The 22,864-nt window shown below is 42.0% G+C and overlaps 2 pseudogenes; one reads left to right on the forward strand and one right to left on the reverse strand.

Moving 5' to 3' along the window:
- Positions 1 to 3,866: 3,866 nt before the first annotated feature.
- Positions 3,867 to 15,325, reverse strand: LOC115141435 (glucocorticoid modulatory element-binding protein 1-like; annotated as a pseudogene).
- A 701-nt stretch (positions 15,326 to 16,026) lies between these two features.
- On the forward strand, positions 16,027 to 22,477 carry LOC115141436 (transcription initiation factor TFIID subunit 12-like; annotated as a pseudogene).
- The last annotated feature ends 387 nt before the right edge of the window (positions 22,478 to 22,864 follow it).

The following is a 22,864-nucleotide window of genomic DNA, read 5'->3' on the forward strand; positions in this document are numbered from 1 at the left end:
ACAGGCAGGTGGAGAGCATGAACCAGGAGCAGGGGAGGTTCCTGAGGAGTCATTCTGAAACTAACTGCACCTCTTTGTTAAGTGTTGCAGTCATTTCAGTTGGTGTAGTAGCAGACGTGTTGAGTCATCCCCATACATAGACACATGACTTTACTAAAAGCCAGAGGCATGTCATTATTAAAAATTGAAAAAAGTAAGGGGCCTATTCAGCTGACCTGGGGAATTCCTGATTCTACCTGGATTATGTTGGAGAGGCTGCCATTAAAGAACACCCTCTGTGTTTTGTTAGACAGGTAAATATGTATCCACAATCTAGCAGAGGTTGTAAAGTACCTATGATGACAATTACAGGCCTCTCTCATCTTTATAAGTGGGAGAACTTGCACAATTGGTGGCTGACTGAATACTTTTTTGCCTCACTGTACATTACTGTTAAGTTCAGAGTCACTTAGAAATGTCCTTGTTTTTGAAAGAAAAGCACATTTTTGTTAATGTTGGAAATGACTATTGTAGCTGGAAACGTCTGGGTTTTTAATGGAATATCTACATAGGCGTACAGAGACCCATTATCAGCAACCATAACTCCTGTGTTCCAATGGCATGTTGTGTTAGCTAATCCAAGTTGATCATTTTGAGAATAACATCTGGTGCATGAAATGTAATATTAAGGAAGTCTCAAGGTTTTGCTCGCCAGCGGTAGATTATTTCATGATAAGCTATATTCCCCTTGGTTGAGAACTTCAAGTTCCTTGGCGTCCACATCACCAACAAACTGACATGGTCCAAGCACACCAAGACAGTTGTGGAGAGGGAACAACAAAACCTATTCCCTTTCAGGAGACTCAGATCCTCAAAAGGTTTTACAGCTGCACCATCGAGATTATCCTGACGGGTTGCATCACTGCCTGGTATGGCAGCAGCTCGGCCTCCGACCGCAAGGCACTACAGTGGATAGTGCGTACAGCCCAGTACATCACCGGGGCCAAGCTTCCTGCCACCCATTTCCTCTATACCAGGCAGTGTCAGAGGAAGACTTTAGCCACACTAGGAATAGACTGTTTTCTCTGCCACCGCATGGCAAGCGGTACCGGAGCGCCAAGTTTAGGTCCAAGAAGCTCCTAAACAGCTTCTACCCCCAAGCCATAAGACTCCTGAACATCTAATCAAATGGCTACCCAGATTATTTGCATTGCCCCCCCCCCCCCCTGGAACGCTGCTGCTACTCTGTTATTATCTATGCATAGTCACTTTAATAACTCTACCTATATGTACATATTACCTCAATTACCTCGATACTGGTGCCCCCGCATATTGTCTCTGTATCGGTATGTGACAAATGAGATTTGATTTGAACATAGTTTGGACGTCATTAAACACTGTGGCCCCAGAACGCCCAATTGGATCAAACCACCATTTGCAGGCTGTTTCATCATTCATTTTGTTGTCCCGCCTGAACATTAGACGCTGGATTGGATTAAACAGGGTAAACAGACGCACACCCCTGCTGACAGCGACATCTCTGGGCCTGCAAGGGGAGCTTCCATCCCAGTCTCTAATGTAGTTAGCTGGGGATGGCAGATGAGCGATGGATAATTCTGCAAATGATTCAATTTGACCAAAGGAGCAAAGTGAATGTCAAACTAACATCTGGAATCACACCTGGGTGATGCATGGCAGCCATTTTGCACCTTAATAGTCCACCACACCACAAATTGACTTGGTTACTTTGAAACCGGAGGGTAATTTGCCACACAGAGGTGGGGGATGGGATAATATGCTGCCCAAATCCAATACAAGGATAGGTGAACAGATGGACACTCAGTGTGGATGTGTTAAGTGGTCAACTAGACCAGCATCTGCCACTATCAACCCTCTGTAAACAAACACATCTGGAGAACCAAACAGATTAGCTTTAGCCTCTAATCAAGAAAGGTTATGATTCCAATCCCCAAGGAAACAAAAGTAATACTCTACTTCTATGACCCAACATAGACTCAAAAGTCACCTCACCTTCCCAATCCCTAGACAGTGTTTTAAATTGTCAGTCTGAGAATGCTTTCCTCAACTTAATAAAGAGCCGTATTCAGATCAGAGAGATCCCACAACAGCAGCAGGCGGTCACTTAAGCTGAGCCCTGATGAATAGAGTAGTGATTGGGGGGTTGTATTCAAATCTACAGCACCTCTGATGGAAACAAGGGGGAATCAGGAAATCCAGACAGCTCCGGTCTCTGTGTAATATACAGTATGCTACAGGTTCCATTGGGAAACACTGAATTAGGTTACATCAATGTCACAGGGCTAAGCCATCTCAAAAACATCATGACATTAGACCTGTGTAGGTAGTGTAGTGCTGCTCACATAATCCATACATCCACACACTTTATTCCATTTTTTGTTTACAGTCGGGAAAGGCTTACCGACTAGTGGCCGCTGTTTTTTGACAGATCACCATAGTCTGAATGGACATTGTCTGGGACACTCATTGAGAGAAGTTCAGCTGCAGACCTCATCTCTCAGGCCCCTCGCTATACTGCTACCTACTAGAGAGCTCATCTCTCAGGCCCCTCTCCCTGAACTATCTACACGTCAGACAGGAGTCAAGAGCCAATAGGAAGAGAAGCCTCCAGGAGCCAATTGAAAGAGGGGGTTCGTTTTCCTTGGGAGGTTCGTAACTGATGCGCCTGAGAGATGAGAGCGACAGTGTGTGATTGCGGCCCGCAATTTGGGGCGTTCCTGCATATGGGCGTTCCAGCTCCTGCAGGAACACCCCCCTCAAACATCCCATAGGTCCATCTGAAAAAAGGTGACACTCATATCTAAGGATCCATAACAAGTGACAAGCTATTCTTAGAGCTATGTGTGTACTAGCTAGGTCAGGGATGGGCAACTTTTATTTGTATTTTTTGGGAACAGTTGGGGTCTCAACTTACTGTTGCAAATTAGAATAATGGAATACACAAGGTGCAATTTCAAAATTTGGTTGTGATTCATCAGTTTTTCTCTTATGTCAGTCACTGATAGGCAATTAGCCCATGTCAGCTAACATTTTTTAGATTACTAGTTTAGCAGTCAGCTAACTTATCTAAACTTGTTATCATGGTCGAAGTACCGGCCGGGGGGCATTCATTTTGTAGCCCTTTCCTACAGTCAAATTACCTAGTGGCCTCATGGGTGGAATGTTATTAATATTTTTTCTTAATTTAACAAACATTATACATTCTGAAAAAACGTTTTATATTTCAGTCTTCTGTGATGTATATAAAGTGTAATATTAGGATGCAAACTCAAAATGGAATACATTTCATCTCTATACCTCACATGGTACGGCTGTCTTAATTTCTTTAAGCCCATAACCATGTGTCTGCGGTGTAGACTTGTTTCAAAGTAGATTTATTTAAGTCTTCCAAGAAACACTCTGTGTGACCCTGAGTTAGCACAATGCAGTAAAAGGTCAAATACAATTATATCATATTAAAAACTGCAAGCATTTCTCTCCGCCCTATGGAAAAATGTGTAGATTTGCAGGAAATGATATCTACCCTGTCAAGAGGGGGGACACTAAAATGATTTGCCCTATAAGCTTCAATGTGAGGTCCTAAACCTAGCATGAAAGTGCATCCTTGTAGCTGTGTGGGCTAATATAGTCTAAATGTTTGCCTTGGGGTGAAAGCTGAGCAAATGTAAGTGTTTTCTTTGCATTATCGCTGGGATATGAGGTGAAAACAGAGCCTGGCCTAAGTTAAAAGTGTGCTAGTCAGGTATTAAGCCAGTGTTAAATATGCTTTATATTATTAAAACACAAAACAATGGATTGTGTGATTGTGCTGATTTGTGTTTGGGAAATAAAGATAGACAGTGTTTTAAAACAGTAGTGGTAATATTTAATTCAGTACAGAAATAGGCAGCTTAACTTACCCGCTTAACTGTCATATTTAATGATTCTGATTATTTCCAGGGATGCACAACATCCTGAAATATATGTAGATATCTTTGTTAGAAAGACTACAATATTTCCCTAAACAGGGTAATGCTGAATGTAAAAAAATGGCTCAACTTAGCATACTCTCCCCAATCATTAAGTATTTCAATGTCCTTGATGATGAAGACCATGGGTAATTAAAGTACTATGGGCACTGCAGTAATAAACACCATGTGAAAATGTACTGTACGTAAAAATAAATCTGAAATGTCTGTGTGGAGTTACACATGACATGGCGAAGTTCACCTTCTTGTTCTCTTCCACATGGACACACGCTCGCTCGCTCACTCTATTTTCTTTTAACTGTTTTCGTTACGGTTCTCTCTTCTCTCACTTGGTTTTATGTTATTTTAATGCCCTCTTCTTGCCGTTATGCAACCGTTCCTTCTGTACCTTCATTCTCCTGTCCCTCCCCTGCTCCTCCTCCTCCCCCTCTTTCTCCATCACTGATTGAGACCCCCACTGTTCCCAGCCTAGTGTGTCAATCTCTGGAGTGTCCAGTAGTACCCCCTGCTGCACAAGTACTATCCTCTCCTCCCCTAGCCTCTGGCTCTCCATGTCCCCAGACTCCTGCTCCCTCTCCTGGGTTAGATGAAGCACCTGTAGAGGGGTCCCCAGCCCTGACTCTGTGGTAGTGTTGAGCACAGTCACCCTGGAGGCTGCATGGAGAGCCACAGACCCGGCCCTGCCTCTCTTTCCTACAGAGGTGTTGCCAGTGGTGTAGTGGTTGAAGAGCCGGTGGGGAGTTCGGACAGTGTGGCCACAGGCAGGCCAGCCACAGTGAGAGGCGGACCCACTGGGGATGTGGTGATGCGGGATAAGACAATGGACGATTGTGTGGTCTGGTTCTGAGGTTGGGTGGTGGAACAGCTAGAGCAATAGAGCCGCAGGCACTTTGAGGGGGTGGCCTTGGAGAAGCTGCCCACGTAGAGGTGACCAGGGCTGGGTGGGCGCTCATCCTGCCTCGGCTTCCTCTGGTCCTCCAACTGGTCCTCCAGCACTGAGGAAGTATACATGGTTGTACTGGTATAACATCGGGCAATGAACACTGAAATAAGAAACACGGCTCTGCGGCCCATCCTGTGCCCCCTACCCTCGAGCCTTGAACCTTGCGCGCTTTCAGTGGATACAGCTGGAGAACTGCAAGGCAATCCCATTGTGCGCCACTCGGGAGCCATGACCAATATATATTGTCCCGCTAACAACAGGGTTAAAAATACATCTGTGAGAATATCCAACAGGCTTTTATATAATTGTAAATTAATAATAATCACTTTGTTTAAAAATTATCAATATTTTGGAGATTATTTAGTTTTCAAATAACGTAAAATGAGCGAGGAAAAAGGCCATTCTTGAACATGGGGTTAGACATTGTTGCTAATTTGTAAATAATAAAGCCAGTTTGTTATTTAGAATTATTTATTACTGTTTTTAAAGGGAGAGAAACCAAAAACCTAGTTATCTCATGGGTCTCCCAGTCGAGGCAGGCACAGGTATTGAACCAGCATCTGTAGCAACACAGCTTGCACTGTTTGCACTGCAGTGTCTGAGACCGTTGCACCACTCAGGCGCTGTACAACGAGACCGGTCGGGAGTGGCCTACAGCACTACAGTAAGAGCAAATTAATCCTAACAAAATAAAATAATAAAAACCTAAGTGTAACAACAGTTTTAGTTAGTAAGTAATACTGAAGTCGTGCACAATTATCAGTTTCTATTTAGGTTCATGTCTCCCATTCATTGTCAGTTAGAGACACAGTAGGACTCAAAAACATAATCAGTGCTCTAATTCCCCCCTTGCGCTGGTCTGGAGCAATGAAGTGGTGACGCAGGGTACCGTACTGAACCACAAATTACCGCTATGTACCGCAGCATAATAGCAAAACTTTTAGTGGATCAACCACTGTATGTTTGCCCATTCCAAGCTCACATCCAAGCTTACATTGTCTCACCATTAAGAGCATTGTGGACCTGCTGCTGGTTGTCATCAGTCTCACTGGGTCTCAGGTCCAGAACCCTCCTCACTGAGTCCAGCAGTCCAAACATCTCAGAAAGGGAGTTCGCACAACAGCATCTGACAACAAAACACATTACAGTTACAACAAATAGACAGACAATTCAAATAAATCAGTCCAACAAATTAACCAATCCCCAATTATATATTTTTTTCTACGAAACCCTTGCCAATCCACCTCCCTCTATATAAACCTGCTAAATACACTGAGTACAGGTGCTCAACAGTTTCCTGTGTGTATCAAGAATGGTCCACAACCCAAAGGACTTCCAGCTAACTTGACACAACTGTGGGAAGCATTGGCATCAACATGTGCCAGCATCCCTGTGGAACACTTTCGACACCTTGTAGAGTGCATGCCCGACAAATTGAGGCTGTTCTGAGGGCAAAAGGGGGGGTGCAACTCAATATTAGGAAGGTGTTCCTAATGATTTGTACACTCAGTGTACATGTTACCCACAGAACATTACATTTTTTAACTCTCTGATATTTCATACATGTAAGTATTACGTAAGTATTTGTGGGAAGCCGTCACCCAGTGTGTAAGCCCACCGGCCTCTTGCAGAATGGCCTTATCACTGAGGACCTCCACTCCTCTCAACATGGCTACCAGTTCTGTGCGGAAACTGGATAACATCTCCCCCATCAAGTCTACATCTGCTATGCCTCTCCAAAAGCTTAGACTGCCATCTAAAGGCAAGAGGCGTGGCATGATTAGGAAAGAGGAATGGTGTGGGGGGGAATGTGTGTGTGTATGTCAAGATGTCAGATGTGACCAGGATGCCTTTTTAGTCATCAAAGTGACTTTCATTAGTACTGTAAGTCCCTAAGAGTGTGTGTGTGTTTGCGTGCCACCATGCGTGCGTGAGTGTGGGTGTTTATACTGTATGTGTGTGCGTATGCGTGTGCCTATTTGCGTGTGTTTACATTAAGATAACTATCAATTTATAAATCCATGTTGTTGCTATGCTGACCAGGGATAATACCGGCACTTTCCCTCTTGACATGTCCATTGGCTGTGCTGATGATGGGAGGAGCTGGCCCAGGGCTCCACTCCACTGTAGTGTAAGCCTTCTCTAGCCTCTCATCTGACATTGCAGCATGGCCTCCATCTACTATACACAGAGAGCCACCAACACATACCAAATCACTCCACCCACATCTCATGTCATCACTCATATCAGTAGCTCAAATTCTGATACAGTTCTGTTGTAGACATTTGGTTGTAAGCAGTGGTAACAACTGTATGACTCTGCAAGTGCCTTCATTAACACAGGGTTTTCTATCCAAGTTCTACGCGCTGCTGAGGGGACCATTGAGGCCCCTAAATCTAATTGTTTCTTACTTCTAGATTCCAATCACTGCTCTGTGCAGTGATAAAACAGGTGCCACTCCAAAGACTGCCGAGGGCAATTATTCATTGATGTTTTGATGTAGTCCATTTCGAAATATGAGTGGTGCAGTTTATGAAGGTGAAGTGTAGTTTGTGCAGGGATAATAACAGCAGTTTAATAAATGGCAGCAGCCACAGGATATGATATACCGGTACAGTTGAAGTCGGAAGTTACGTTACTGATTACAATTTTGGACAGGTAACTAGTAACTGTAACAGATTACATTTAGAAAATAACCTACACAACCCTGGTTAGTACACTGTAGTTATCTCATCACCAAAAATAACCAATGAGAGACTACACTGTCTGCTACTTATGTACAGTTGAAGTCGGAAGTTTACATACACTTATGTTGGAGTCATTAAAACTTGTTTTTCAACCACTCCACAAATGTCTTGTTAACAAACTATAGTGTTGGCAAGTCAGTTAGGACATCTACTTTGTGCATGACACACGGCATTTTTCCAACATTTTTTTACAGACAGATTATTTCACTGTATCAATTCCAGTGGGTCAGAAGTTTACATACACCAAGTTGACTGTGCCTTTAAACAGCTTGGAAAAATCCAGAAAATTGTCATGGCTTTAGAAGCTTCTGATAGGCTAATTGACATCATTTGAGTCAACTGGAGGGGTACCTGTGGATGTATTTCAAGGCCTACCTTCAAACTCAGTGCCTCTTCGCTTGACACCATTGGAAAAATCAGCTAAGACCTCCACAAGCCTGGTTCATCCTTGGGAGCAATTTCCAAACGCCTGAAGGTACCACGTTCATCTGTACAAACAATAGTACGCAAGTATAAACACCATGGGACCACGCAGCCGTCATACCGCTCAGAAAGGAGACGCGTTCTGTCGCCTAGAGATGAACGTACTTTGGTGCAAAAAGTGCAAATAAATCCCAGAACAACAGCAAAGGACCTTGTGAAGATGCTGGAGGAAACAGGTACAAAAGTATCTATATCCACAGTAAAACAAGTCCTATATCTACATAACCTAAAAGGCCGCTCAGCAAGGAAGAAGCCACTGCTCCAAAACCGCCATAAAAAAAGCTAGACTACAGTTTGCAACTGCACATGGGGACATGTCCTCTGGTCTGATGAAACAAAAATATAACTGTTTGGCCATAATGACCATCGTTATGTTTGGAGGAAAAAGGGGGATGCTTGCAAGCCGAAGAACACAATCCCAACCGCGAAGCACAGGAGTGGCGGCATCATGTTGTGGGGGCAGGACGGACTGGTGCACTTCACAAAATCGATGGATCATGAGGAATACAATTTTTGTGGATATATTGAAGCAACATCTCAAGACATCAGTTTAAATGTATGTAAACTTCCGACTTCAACTGCATATAATTATGGTGTAGTTTGATTAATTTAATTTGTTGTCTTTTATAAGAAAAAAGCTGCACACATGAAAAAGTATTCCTTACCCAAATGGTATTTTTGCGCTTTGCTCACTGTTTCTTTTTTACTTTTCCAGAGGCATAAAAGTTGGTTTAATTTATATTAAAGTCTACTGAAGTAAGATTTTGTCCTCATGTTTCTTGGCTATTTACATTGTTTTGTTCACAAGTTAGGTTGTTTTTCTATGTTTAAGTTTCAACTGTTAGGGAAGAGAAGACAACGTATCAACTAGTCAGACTCAATCTCACAGGCACAAATATGACTGGAGTCATGCTACCATGTAACCTCCCGCCCTTAAAGGGTCAGGTGAACATTTGTCTCATCTATGATATTTGGTTAAAAGACTCGGGTCACAGAAACGTTTAATTAAACAATATACCACATTACTAGTAATACATTTATTGTTTTAGAAACCTGTTTTTTTGTGTTTTGATGGTGTAATTTTAGCAACAACAAAAATATTTTGGCTGGTAAAAAATCTGAGTGGCTGGTATATTTTTTTTATCTACCTGCAACAATGGCTGGTGGACCAAAAATACAATTGTATGCCCTGCTCCCCTTCCTTGCCAAGACTGGAATGGACTGCTGCCTCCCAATTCCAAACCAACCTGCTAATCGAGCCCTTCCAGTCTGGTTTCCGCCTCCTCCGCAGTGCTAAAACTGCACTCCTCAAAGTTGTCAATGACCTCCTCGCTGATGCCGGTGCACATCCTGATTCTTCTCCATCTAAGTTCCCGCTTTTGACACAGTGAGCCATCAGATCCTCCTCACCAGGCTACAATCATACCTCACACCTCTGCAATAAAAACATGGATGCAACAAACCTTAAAATGGAACTCCTCATGATAGCCACCAAATCTACCCTCACCAAAGCTGGCAACCTCACCATTGACGACACCACTGTCTCTCCCTCCTCTCACGCATGTAACCTTGGCGTCAGCCTGGACTCTACCCTCTTCCACCTCTGCAACATTGCCAAAGTCAAGACCTCCCTCTCCCGTGGGGGATTAAGTGCCTTGCTCAAGGGCAGAACGACAGGCAGTGGCCCATAGGATTGGAACTGGCTCGCCTCTATCCGCTAGGCTACCTGCCGCACCAACCTTCAAGCTCACTCCGTTCCACCACAGCAGGCCACCTTGACATCCCCAGGTCTAAGACAATTATAGGCATCTCAAATTAAAATAGCTCCTTCTCGAAGGTTGGGTACGGGATAGGGTCTGAGGCCTCCCCTATCAGACCTCATCCCAGCCACAGAGCTCTTGTAGGGGCTCAACAATGCCCATGATATGATCCCTACGGAGTATGAGGGAGGCTCTTTCAAGACATGGCTGGAGAGAGTACAGGGCAACACTTGAATTTGAATGTATTTTTGCCCTTATGAGCTCTAATGTCATAACAACATACCCCAGTACTGTAAAAAACATTTAACCTTTATTTAACTAGGCAAGTCAGTTAAGAACACATTTTATTTACAATGAAGGCCTACACCGGCCAAACCCAGACAACGCTGGGCCAATTGTGCGTCGCCCCATGGGACTCCGAATCACGGCCGATTGTGATACAGCCTGGATTCGAAGCAGGGTATCTGTAGTGACGCCTCTAGCACTGAGATGCCTTAGACCACTGAGCCACTCGGGAGCCCAAGCCCCTGTGTTGTACAGTACTGGGGTATGTTGTCATGACAATCCTTAACCCCCGTTACCCTTTCTGAAATTAAGGATGTCACATTTAAACTGTACTTGAGCTATATGTTTCTGGTGCTTCATAGAACTATAAATAATATGTGAGCACTATGACACATTCGTGTTTCTGATTGCCTAAACTATGCTGAGCCAGATGTGAAGGCTGGGGGGCAGAAGCTTGGCTCCACCTTCCGGCCCACAGTGGAGTAGGGCTACACCGTCCCCTTCACTGTCAAGTCACTATGATACCCCTGGAAAGCTCCTAGAGCACACTGAGGCCCTGCCCCTGGAGCCCAAGTATGCCACCCCATTCAGTGACCAGCCCCCAGATCCCAATCTGGCAACTCCACAGGGGACACTACACAACAACAAACATGTACTGCCTATGGTTTCAACAGGGACAAGGACCACAATAACCCAGGCCCAGTATGACTGCCCCTCTCAAAGAGTTGCCCAATGGCTATTGCACTACATCTCTCCATGCCAATGGCCCACACCTGGCCAGTGTGGTCTACACATATGAGGAGCCTTTCTGAATACAGCAAGCTCAACCAGTATTGCTGAAGTGTTACATACTGCACGCTATAAATGTAATGGTAATTTCCCATTGAGCTTAAACGTGCAGCATTTACTGTGAATGCAGTCTCCACTAACACAGAAACATTATCTTTAAATGTAAATCTCACTGTAACGCTGAATTTCACCAATATGGATTGAATAGAGCCCAACCTGGTACACACAGCCATACTCTTTTAATTGGCTGTGTGTACCAGAATGCACTTGGTGGCACCATTGGCTGCCCTCTGCCTTGCACTCCCAACCCTTGGGTCACCTTAATGGGCAAAGCAGGGACCATTCATGACCAGTACCGTCCAACATTGATGACCTGTTATTTACAAGAAAATGCGTCTCTTTTAGCATTGAATGGCTATAGGCTATATATAGATTCCAATATCTAATATATTTCGTAAATAAAACAGCACAAAAAGTAAAATATAAATGTCAACGTTTAACATATTTGAAAGCTGAAATGCTCATTGAAGTGTCATATGAACTTGTTATACAGTTTAAATCTTTGTTTACAAGAGCTGTACAAAAAAATAGCATGTATTAGAAACAGCAATATGACTGTCTGATTAGTGTATTATATTGTATCAAGTTGTGACCCATCTGTTTAGATAATGTTTACCATCTTTCCTTTTTACTGTGATATTTTTTTAAAGAATTTATGAGAACTTCATGTTCACAGAGTGAACTGAATGACACTGAAATGTGAATATATTTGTACTGGGAAAAAAATTGTGACGAATAGTTATTTCTATTACATTTAACAATTTTATTTGGGCCTCAAATGTTTGTGTACAGAGCTAAAGTGTGTTGTGGTTGAATAAAACTGACACAAAAGTGCTTTGTTGACATCAAGCGGTAAAGAAAATGTGTGAAAACATAAAACCAAACATTTTTATTTAGTATTAAATTATGTCATGCCCAAATTTACCCATACACAATCACACTGACCAGTTGTGGGTTATTGACTAGGCTACACGTGATATCAGTTTTTGGGGATTGCGTTCACATAGACCTTTTGCACAACATAGCAACGCCCACTTCCACTCACCTTCCTACCTGATACATAGCTTCCTGTCCCGATCGCATCTTGTCAGTAGTGATGGGCATTCCGGCTCTTTTCAGTGAGCCGGCTCGTTCTGCTCAGCTCACCAAAAAAAGCTGGGTCTTTTGGCGCCCAAACGGTTCTTTAAAAAAAAGGTTTTGTATTTTTTCAAGTCAAACAGTTTGACTATAATTGGTGTTAGAACAATTCTAATTAAATTATTAAATGAAATTGTACTCTTCCTTGTTATAACCAGCAGCACACAGCAATGCTGACCATATTTTGCTTTTATGAGAGATTTGCAATCAGAAATGCAAGCTGCCTCACTTTTGAGGGGCTGATGCGGTTTCTTCTCTCAGTAATTATTTGTGCAGTTTTCGAGAAGACCATCTCAGAGGGAACGGATGTGGCCACTATGCAGTCTCCCTGTCATGACTTTAGTAAGCCGTGGGTAGACCGAGGCCTTGTTCTTCCACCAGCTCAGAGGATCTGCAGATCTTTGGAGGAGGGCCTCCTCCAAATAGCATCGGACCTCCATTATGGCATCTGCTGAGGGATTCCTTCATGCTGCATCCCCAGTTGCTCTCTCGTCAAACAGCATCCAAACAGCAGATGTTTGTGGCACTACTGCTGGTGCTTCTGCTCCATCTGATCCCTCTTCTTCATGTTGCCCTGGTGCCTGAGCCAGCTGACTGCTGGGACTGTCCCTCCCTGCTGCTGAGGTTATTCTTTGAAGAGCCTCATCAATCGCTCTGGCATCACTGAAGGCTAACTTCTTAAACCTGGGGGCAAGTGCAGTGGTTTCTGATAGCACGTGATTATATTCCATTCTATGGAACTTTTTGTCCATTGATGAACATAGGGTGTCCATCAACTCTTTCACATGTCCTGTGGTTACATTTGCTTCTCTCTGGCGGCTGAATGTGATTCGCTGCAGACCCTTACACAGGAGTATCATTTCTGAGGCTGTCACATAGCTGAAACGAGAGAACAGTAACTTATTAGTTCAGGTTCATGTTTTGTCTACTGATACTACATTCTCATCTACTGCTAATATACATATATAATACTGGATTGAATAATGATGTAGTAATAACTGCCCTCTCCACTGATCTCCACAGTGACCTGCTCAAAGGGTTCCAGGACTCTGCACATCTCCTCCACCACCTCCCATTCCTCTAGGGTCAGAGCATCAACAGGTGCATTGACAGTAGCCAGGGTAGAGATGATGGCATCCTTTGACTCAATAAACCACTTCAACATATAAAATGTTGAATTCCACCTTGTAGTGCAGTCTTGTTTAGGCCTCAGCTCAGGCATCCCCATCTGGCGTTGTGTAGACTTTAGTTTTTCATCACCTACTGTGCTCCTGTGGAAGTATTCCACAGCTCCTTTCACTTTGTCCGGTGGGCTTCATCACCTCGAGAGCATCTCTTACAATCAGGTTGATTGTGTGGGCAAGACATGGATCTATTTTAAAATGTTCATGGCTTTGGTTATGTTAGCTGCATTGTCGCTCACACAACAGACCACTTTTCCATCTACTTGCCATTTTCTGGCCACTCTCAACAGTTCCTCTGCCAAGTTCTCTGAGGTGTCTGTCGCTGAACTCAAAACAGTCCAGAAGACAGCTAGACATTGAAAAATCTTCAATGAAGTGACATGTAACCGACCTGTAAGAAGTGGTTACCCTTGATGTCCAGCAGTCAGTGGTAAGGCAAACTGCAGTAGCTTTTTGGGCTCTTTCCCGCACTGAAGCCTGTGTGCTCTCGTAGTTGTGGAATAAGTGATTTTAAAAGGGTTTTCCTGCTTGGAATTGTGTACATTGTATTTGGACTATTGCGATAATTTCTAGAACCTCCGTCCTCCACGATCGAAAATGGCTGGAAATCGGTGCCAATCATTTATCCAATGCAATATCAATTTGGCCTTGTTCTGCTACAGACAGACTTTGGCTTAAACTGGTCCATAGAAGACTGCGTTGCTGTGGGTCGCGGAGTAGGCCTACTTGACTGAGTGGATACATCTCCACGTGTGGAGGTGCTGGCTCCAGCACTATCACTAGCAGACCCGCTAGCTTCACAGGTGGGTGCACAGTTTGCATATGCCGGTGTAGGTTGTAGAACCGGCTTTACATGAGATTTTGTTAAGGCAAATTCTACACTGTGCTCTAACATTGTCTACATTATTAAAATGCATCTAAACGCTACTGTGCTTCCGACTCATTTTCCAGCTGTTGTTTTCACAGCTGTCCTTCCTCTCTCTCCTCGGCTGCTAAGTGTGTGACTGTGAGTAAGTTGGCTCGGCCCTCCCTCACCCATCGTTGGTTCATTGGTCGACACTGCATGTCTGATTGACAGGAACAACAGGTGAGGCTGTTAGTCTGAGCAGACAGAACGAATGTGTGCGCTTGAGTATTTAGGCCTATATTATTTTTTATTTTCATCGACATGGGTTAAACCTAGTCCTACACTAAGCAATGCCTCTTAATGCAGAGCTCCATTGACAGGAACTTCTTAGTCTAAGACTAGGCTTCATCTCTGACTGTGTAACCTGCATATAGTGTGTCACAAACACCTGACTTTTCACCCTACACTCAAACTGTGTGGTTTCTCATTTTTCCTCCTGGACCTGTAGCAGCAAACCCTTATGCTGACCTCTCCTGTCACATTGGCCCTGTTCGAAGCTGTTTGGAATCAAAAGAAAGAGCAATCATAATGTTAGCTAACTACTGCAAAAGGCATGTCTTAAACTACGTTACAGCTTTGAGTAAACGTCCTTGTCTGATCTGATAGGCAACTTGGCTATACTTACCTTCATAGTTGAAAAGGTAACTGGACACAAAGTTTGAATCCTTGTTTTTAACTTGGAGTTCGGTGCTTTGCTACTTGTCTTGGCCAGACGATGTACATCCGTCAATGGCAGCTCTTACACGCGTCCTGAGTAAAACAGTGCCATGATTGGTAGGGGAGGGAGGCGTTGGTTAATTGCTAGCCACCTTACTAGTTAGAACGTTAATAGCTAACTAGTGAAGAAACAAAAAAAAGACAGCACACAATAATCGAATTACAAAAATCACTAACTGAACGGATAAACATGATTTTCAACAATAATTATACAAATAAAAAAACACTATAGAAATATGATAATATTAATATACTGAGATAATAATAAAACGAGGGACTTCTAAGCTAGTGTGGCTACAATCAGGCTGACAGGACTCGATCGAGACAGGAAGCTATGTATCGGGTCGGAAGTAGAGCGGAAGTGGGCGTTGCTACATTGTGCAACATTTCCCTTTTTTCTTTCTTTTTTTCTATTAACAACAAATCAATACATAAAGCACATGAGGTAACACAAGCATACATAGCTTACAAACAATGGACAATCGAGCTAGGGGGTACAATATTACATTACAATTACACAAGGACCTTAAGGGACATACATATACTTACAATTCTAACAGCTTTTTTTGTTAGTAGAGCATTTAACCGTCTTAAAATACAGTTCAATTTCTTTTTGTAGGGTACGAAAATGTGGTTTTCTGTTTGTAAATTTACATTTGTGTATATGACATTTGGCCAAAAGTATAATGAAATTAATTACATAAAAATGTTTCAGCTTATTTCTATTGTATGTAAAGAATCCAAACAGTACATCTCGCCACAATAGTGTAAAATCTTCATAAATGTGTTAAATTATAATTGTGCAACATTTCCCTCATCAGACACTGGGGGGAGTAGTACGTCTATTTGGGTGTACCGGAAATACAGTTATTGAAATAGGAAGATAAGAAAAAAAATCGGAATTTCTTGCCATAGACAGGTTTGTGTTGTGTGGACTTAAATTAGCTAGTATAAAACATGGGGAGATAGTGTTTGTTTTGTCAGGTAAGTATTCAAAACATATATATATGTATCTTTGAGAGATTACTTGTACATTTTCCAGCTAGCTTCACAGCGTAATGATTATGGGAAGAGGTCAGTTATTTACTGCTCGCGTCCTCTCTCCTTCTCAAAAACACATTGGATGAGAAAGCCAGAGGTCCCGCGCTTCGGACCCTCTCCTCCAATAGGTTTTTGAGAAGGAGGCAAAGATAGATGACGTCTGCAATTGAGATCCTCCCCATGTCGTGTTAGCAGGTATCTAGCTGGCTATTAAGGTATTTATTTAATATATGTAGATACGCTTGCTTGGACCATTCCATGGAAAATGTGACCGTTGTGTCTTCAAGCTGAATATTTGCTAAATCTGTAACGTTACCTAGTTAAACCATGTTATTAGCCTGCTAACTAACTGACGTTAACTGAAAATAGCTGTAGTTGTGATGCATTTGTTACTAACGTTAGTTTTTCAACATTATTACGGATTCCTTTAGTTAAACTCAACGCTTGTCTCACGATATCATACAATCAACATGTGCTTAATAAATATTTATCCAGTTAACATGTCGGCCGGCTAGCTAGTCAACAAACATAGCCAGCTAGCTAACTTAGCTGTCACGTGAGTGTTGATATGCCCATACGCAATAATGTAAGACTGACAGACGGTGTAATGTTTACTGGTTTGCCAGCCGCAATGTGTGATATATTTGTTTTTTAACTACCCAGTAAATATCCATATAAATATCATTCCAGGTTTTGTAACCTAGGTTTTAGTTAATTAGTCTGACATTTAAATGGATAACTGCCTAGATGTCATGAATTTTTTTCCCAAATTATGTTTGTTTTTCAGGTTTTCATGCTCAAAATCACACTTAAAGCATTGTTGTGGACTACAATATTAACTACATCAGGAGACGACTTTTGAGGTCTGGGGAAAAATAGAAGAAATGTGGGTTTTGGGGTGGAGTTACCCTTTAATGCAGGTGTTCTCCACAACGCAGATGTTATAAGGCCCTAGTCATATCCCATGTACCAGTCTATCCGCACCCTGGCATTCTGTGTGCTTTTTGATTGAGGGAGCAAGGAGCTTTTTTTCTCACACTTTTCCCTTTTGATTCCAGTTTCACGGTCCTTACGACGACAGTGCAGACCCAGAGAGAGGCCCCACCATCTGGCAGATTATGACCCAGTGCCACCCACTGTCCAACCACTCCAACTTCTTCACCGTGAAAGCCGAGGCCTACCTCCACACTACCTCTCGCCACCAGCATGGCCAATAGCAACGCCGCCGCCGTTCCAGGGAAGGTGATGGGCACACCTGGCCCTGCCGGCAGAATCAGCCCAGAAGGAAGTCAGGTGATTCCTCCTATCCATTTCATCATCACCTACCTGGGGCATGCTGTAAAAAGTTTTGCGACAGAAAATTTCAATGTATCTTTCTTATTGGACAGGAAATCCCTCCCTGTTTCAGTTCGGATTCTTCCATTTGGTGGCTAATAAGCACGACCATGCAAGAGTATACCTCTTGCTGGGTGACGGTTTTAAATAGAATTGTTCAAAGAATTCACTATAACTGTAAGGTACAATTACTACTTGGCTTTACATACATTGACGCCAATCCTTCAGTTTCATGTGCAGGTTGATTCTGTAAAAACATGCCTTCTATATTCATCTCCCTAGCCAGATGCCAAGTTTCAGGGTGTACAATGAGCGTATAGCCACTCTACTTGACTGCTTCGAGTGCACCATTGACTATGACGAACAACCTGTTTGCCCTCCACTCAGGTGTTGAGTAAAAAGAAGCTGCAGGACCTCGTAAGAGAGATTGACCCCAATGAGCAGCTCGATGAGGATGTGGAGGAGGTATGCTTCCTAGCTCAGAAGTGTCTTTCACTGACGATGGCGTCCCAAACCACAATGCAAAGACTAGTGCATGCAATGTTTAGGAGCCTCATCACTTGTCACCTGAGGTCCCCCATCTGTCTTCCTCTCAGATGCTGCTACAGATTGCAGATGACTTCATTGACAGTGTGGTGACGGCTGCCTGTCAGCTGGCCCGCCATCGCAAATCCAACACCTTAGAAGTGAAGGACGTCCAGCTACACCTGGGTGAGTAAAAGTACAGGCTAATACTGGCTGATGGGGTTCCACAGGGTTCAATTCTCAGGCCGACTCTTTTCTCTGTATACATCAATGATGTCGGTCATTGTTGCTGGTGATTCGCTGATCCACCTGTACGCAGACGACACCATTCTGTATACTTCTGGCCCTTCTTTGGACACTGTGTTAACTAACCTCTAGACGAGCTTCAATGCCATACAACTCTTCTTCCGTTTCCTCCAACTGCTCTTAAATGCAAGTACCTTCTGCACATCTATCAACTCAGTGTTTAATTGCTATATTGTAATTATTTCGTCCCTATGGCCTATTTATTGCCTCACTTCCCTTATTCCCTTAGACCTTCCCTTAGACCTCATTTGCACTCACTGTATATATACTTTTTCTATTGTATTATTGACTGTGTTTGTTTATTCCATGTGTAACTCTGTGTTGTTTGTGTCGCACTGCTTTGCTTTATCTTGGCCAGGTCGCAGTTGTAAATGAGAACTTGTTCTCAACTAGCCTACCTGGTTAAATAAAGGTGAAGGAAAAAAATGGTTGGAGCAGCCGCTGGAGTCAGGGCTATATGCTGAACATTTTGGAGAAATGTTGGCGCACACAAAGAAATTTAGGATCGCAATATTAGCGGTAATAACGATAGAATCCTTCATTTTTCTAGTTCCACTGGTGCTTCTAAATAAAAATTCCAGGTGCATATGTGAGTAAAATAGTCGCACCGTGGAGCCCTGGCAGCTATTGTGACAGAAGCAGTGTTTGTCTCCATTACTGGAATGATTAATTTACAATGGCAAAAATGAACAGAGTCTTGAGTGCAGTTTTGAGTTTTAAAGATATGCATATAAAAGGTGGATTAAGTTAATGGACTATTTCCTATTGAGTGTATTTTCTCTTGGATTTTTATTCTCACTCCCTATGTTGTCTGCCACTCAACAGAGCGCCAATGGAACATGTGGATTCCTGGCTATGGTTCAGATGAGATTCGGCCGTATAAGAAGGCTTGTACCACAGAGGCCCACAAACAGGTTTGTTTGTCACTCTTTCATCTTAATCACACCCAGGGTTCACATGTATACTAATGAATTGTGCTAAACGTTCAATAATTTAAATGAACAGTGCTGTGAAAGTATTTTCCCCATTTCTGAGTTTTTCTATTTTTCAATATTTTTGATACTGATTGTTATCAGATCTTCAACCAAAACCGAATATTCGATAAAGGGAACCTGAGTTTACAAGTAACAAAGAAAGATGTACTTATTTTATTAATTAACAAAGTTATGCAACACCCAATTCCCCTGTGTGAAAAAGTAATTGCCCCCTTACACTCAATAACTGGTTGTGCCACCTTTAGCTGAATGACTGCAACCAAATTTAATCGGAAAAGTTTACTCAAGTTTGCCAAAAAGCACCTGGATGATCATCAAGACTCTTAGAAGAATGAATCAAGTGTTTGGTTTTCACCAGGCATAATAGGACCTATGTCACCCAAAGAACATTCTTCTAAGAGTATTGATGATCATCCAGGTGTTTTTTGGCAAACTTGAGAACTTTTCCGATGAAATTTGATTGCAGTCATTCAGCTAAAGGTGGCAAAACCAGTTACACACTAAGAACCTTCTACCAATGGTCAAGCATGGTGGTGGGTGGTAGTGTGATAGTTTTAGGATGCTTTGCTACTTCAGGACCTAGACGACTTGCCTTAAGAAGGAGAAGGAACTCGGGCTGGGCGATATGACGATATATATATTGTGTGACAATAGAGCATAATATGAAACGATAAACGCTTTTCTATTGTTTATTTCGTTGTGTCGCAAATCACTCTTTACGGCAATATTTTGTCGTCAATTGGACGACGCTTTGCGTTCTTCCACACGGGGAAATTTGCAACACAAACAAACATGGAGGAGAGTGAACGTGACACAGAGCAAGGACCTCTTACCTAAAAGAGGGGCTTCTTTGGTCGCATGCACGTGGTTTGGGTATGAAAAGTCTAACACGGACTAAAAAAAAGTAATCTGCAAAATATGCCGAAGGACGGTCCCGACAACAAGCTCAAACACCACTAACCTCTTTTACCACCTACACAAGAATCATGTGAAACAGTACGGAGAGAGTCTACAGATGAGACCCAAAAAAGTACAGTCGAGTGCTCAACACAAACCCCCGACTCGCAAGAGGCTTTTGCCCGCGGCACACCATATGCCAAAGATTCACGAAGATGGAAGGAGATAACAGCTGCCATTACAACTTACATCTGCAAAGACATGGCCCCAATTTACACGGTCGAGAAACGGGGGTTTCATGAGTTGGTGCCAACACTCGACCAAGGTACCAAATGCAAATTGATATGTGACACACATTAATGCCAAAATAACATGCAAAACAGGCAAGCCCCCAAATATATATGTATTTTTTATATACATATTTTATATTTTGTTACATGCTTAATTGAACATTTGCGCAAAGGTTCTAAAGAAAAGGAGAAATAATCAAATATGAGTAAGTACCTTTTATTTGTTGAGTATAATTCAAAATGTAATAAGAAATAGGCCTTTACATGTGGTCATTTTATATTACCTATTTATTCATTGAATTTACAGCATATGTGCCATATTGTTATATATATCGTTATCAGGATATGAAATTACCTATATCGGGATATGAGATTTTGGCCATATCACCCAGCCCTAGAAGGAACAGCTGAGTCATGCAGCAAGATAATGATCCAAAACACACAATCAAGTCGACATGAAAATCGCTAAAAAGCAGCCCATTTGAAGTTTTGGAATGGCCTAGTCAAAGTCCAGACCTAATCCCAATTGATGTTGTGGCAGGACTTGAAATGAGCAGTTCATGCTTGAAAACCCACATGTTGCTGTATTAAAGCAGTTCTGCATGGAAGAGTGGGCTAGACATCTTTACAAATGAAGCATTTGTGTTTAGTGAGTCCGCCAGATCAGACCAGGAATGTTCTCTTGATGTGTGTGTGAATTTGACAATTTTCCTGTCCTGCTAAGCATTCAGATTATAACGTGTACTTTAGGGTGTCAGGGAAAATGTATGGAGTAAAAGTACATTATTTTCTTTAGGAATGTAGTGAATATTAAAGTACAGATACCCAAAAAGCTAATTAAGTAGTACTTTAAAGTATTTTTACTTAAGTACTTTACACCACTGGAAATGAGTATGTAATTTTTGTGTTATTTGTTCCATTTGTCTAATATTAGGTTCTGGTTGAAGATATAAAATTCAGTATCAAAAATATGCAAAAGTAGAGAAAATTAGAAAGGGGGCAAATACTGTTTCACAGCACTGTACATGTATTATATAATTATTATTTTGGTGTATTGTTTGTTTAGGAAGTACTGAAAATAATTTCCATAATTTAATATGGGACTGATATGTGGTTGTCTTACCAACCTTAGTTGAATGCACTGACTGTAAGGTGCTCTGGATAAGAATGTCTACGAAAAAATGACCTAAATGCAATAGTGATTGAGCATGTTTTTCATTTGTCTCATCCAGAGAATGGCATTGATCCGCAAAACAACCAAAAAGTAGCAAGACCTGGAACCAGCCTCGCACAAACCCTCTGTGCTGTTTGTCTTTGTCTTTTCTCTGTGTATTTCTGATAATGGGGGACATTCTTTCACCCATGTCTTCCCATGTCTTCATCTTCCCCAGGTTTTGTGTGTGATTTGTCAGCTCCATCATCACACAAGTATTTTGATCTTGAGTCCGTTTTAATGCTTTTCACCACAGACTGGCCAAAATCACACACTCCTCATTCAGTGTAAATGTACACTCTGGTATGGAGTGTTGTTTTGGGACAGTGTTTTGTTTTTGGAATTATCTGTTCAACTTTACTTTTTTGTTCAGGGGGTAGCCACCAAACACGCACATCTTCAATATGGTGGTGTCTTCCATACTCTTTCCCAATTTTTTTTGTAAACTTTTTTATTTTTTATTTTATTTTGTCTGGCATGTGTTTGCTGTTGTGTGTTTAGTTTTTGTCACATAAACAAACCCCCTTCATCTAACATCAGAAATATACACCATTTGCATTTAGTTGGTTTCCAGGATACTATCATGGCACAATGTTTTTGTGTGCTGTAGGGATCTGATGTCATCTCCATAGTTAATTAGAAATTTACCCAGGACATTGTTTTTCATAAGATGTCAACCATTAACAACAAATGACTGACTATTATTAAAAAAATAATAAGTATGTGAAGTATGTCTTGTGTCGCCAGACTGCAGTGAGATGTGGTTGGGTAATGGTCCTTATTTGGGGATGTGTGGGGAAGCTCTAACATTTGTTTTACTTTATATTGGCAGTGTTAAACCTGTTATTTTTATTCCATAAATAAGATTCATATTTCACTTGGCATTTAATTTGTGTGTTTATTTCACTGTTCAGTCATGTTCTTTCTCATTTGTTGTAAACTTGAGTTTTTCAGAGTTCACTTTCTATATAAATGGATTACATCAGTATATCACTATACAGGGTAAAGAGATTTGACTACATTTTCATAACTGTAATACCACTTGGTATAGAGTTTCTCAATTCTGGAGGACAAACTAATGACCTCCTTCAGAAAATTCCCTGTTCACACACTTGCAAAGAATTTTACATCTGTTATGTCCATGTTCTGACAAGTTGGCACAATTGGTAATGCCCAACGTAATATTTCTTCTCATCCGGTGAAGGGCCTCCAGTCAAGATCATAATCTTTTGTCCAAGCTGGCAGTCAGTTTTTCAAGGGCAGC

Source organism: Oncorhynchus nerka, linkage group LG14 (assembly GCF_034236695.1).
Source record: "Oncorhynchus nerka isolate Pitt River linkage group LG14, Oner_Uvic_2.0, whole genome shotgun sequence".
Classification (NCBI taxonomy): Eukaryota; Metazoa; Chordata; class Actinopteri; order Salmoniformes; family Salmonidae; genus Oncorhynchus; species Oncorhynchus nerka.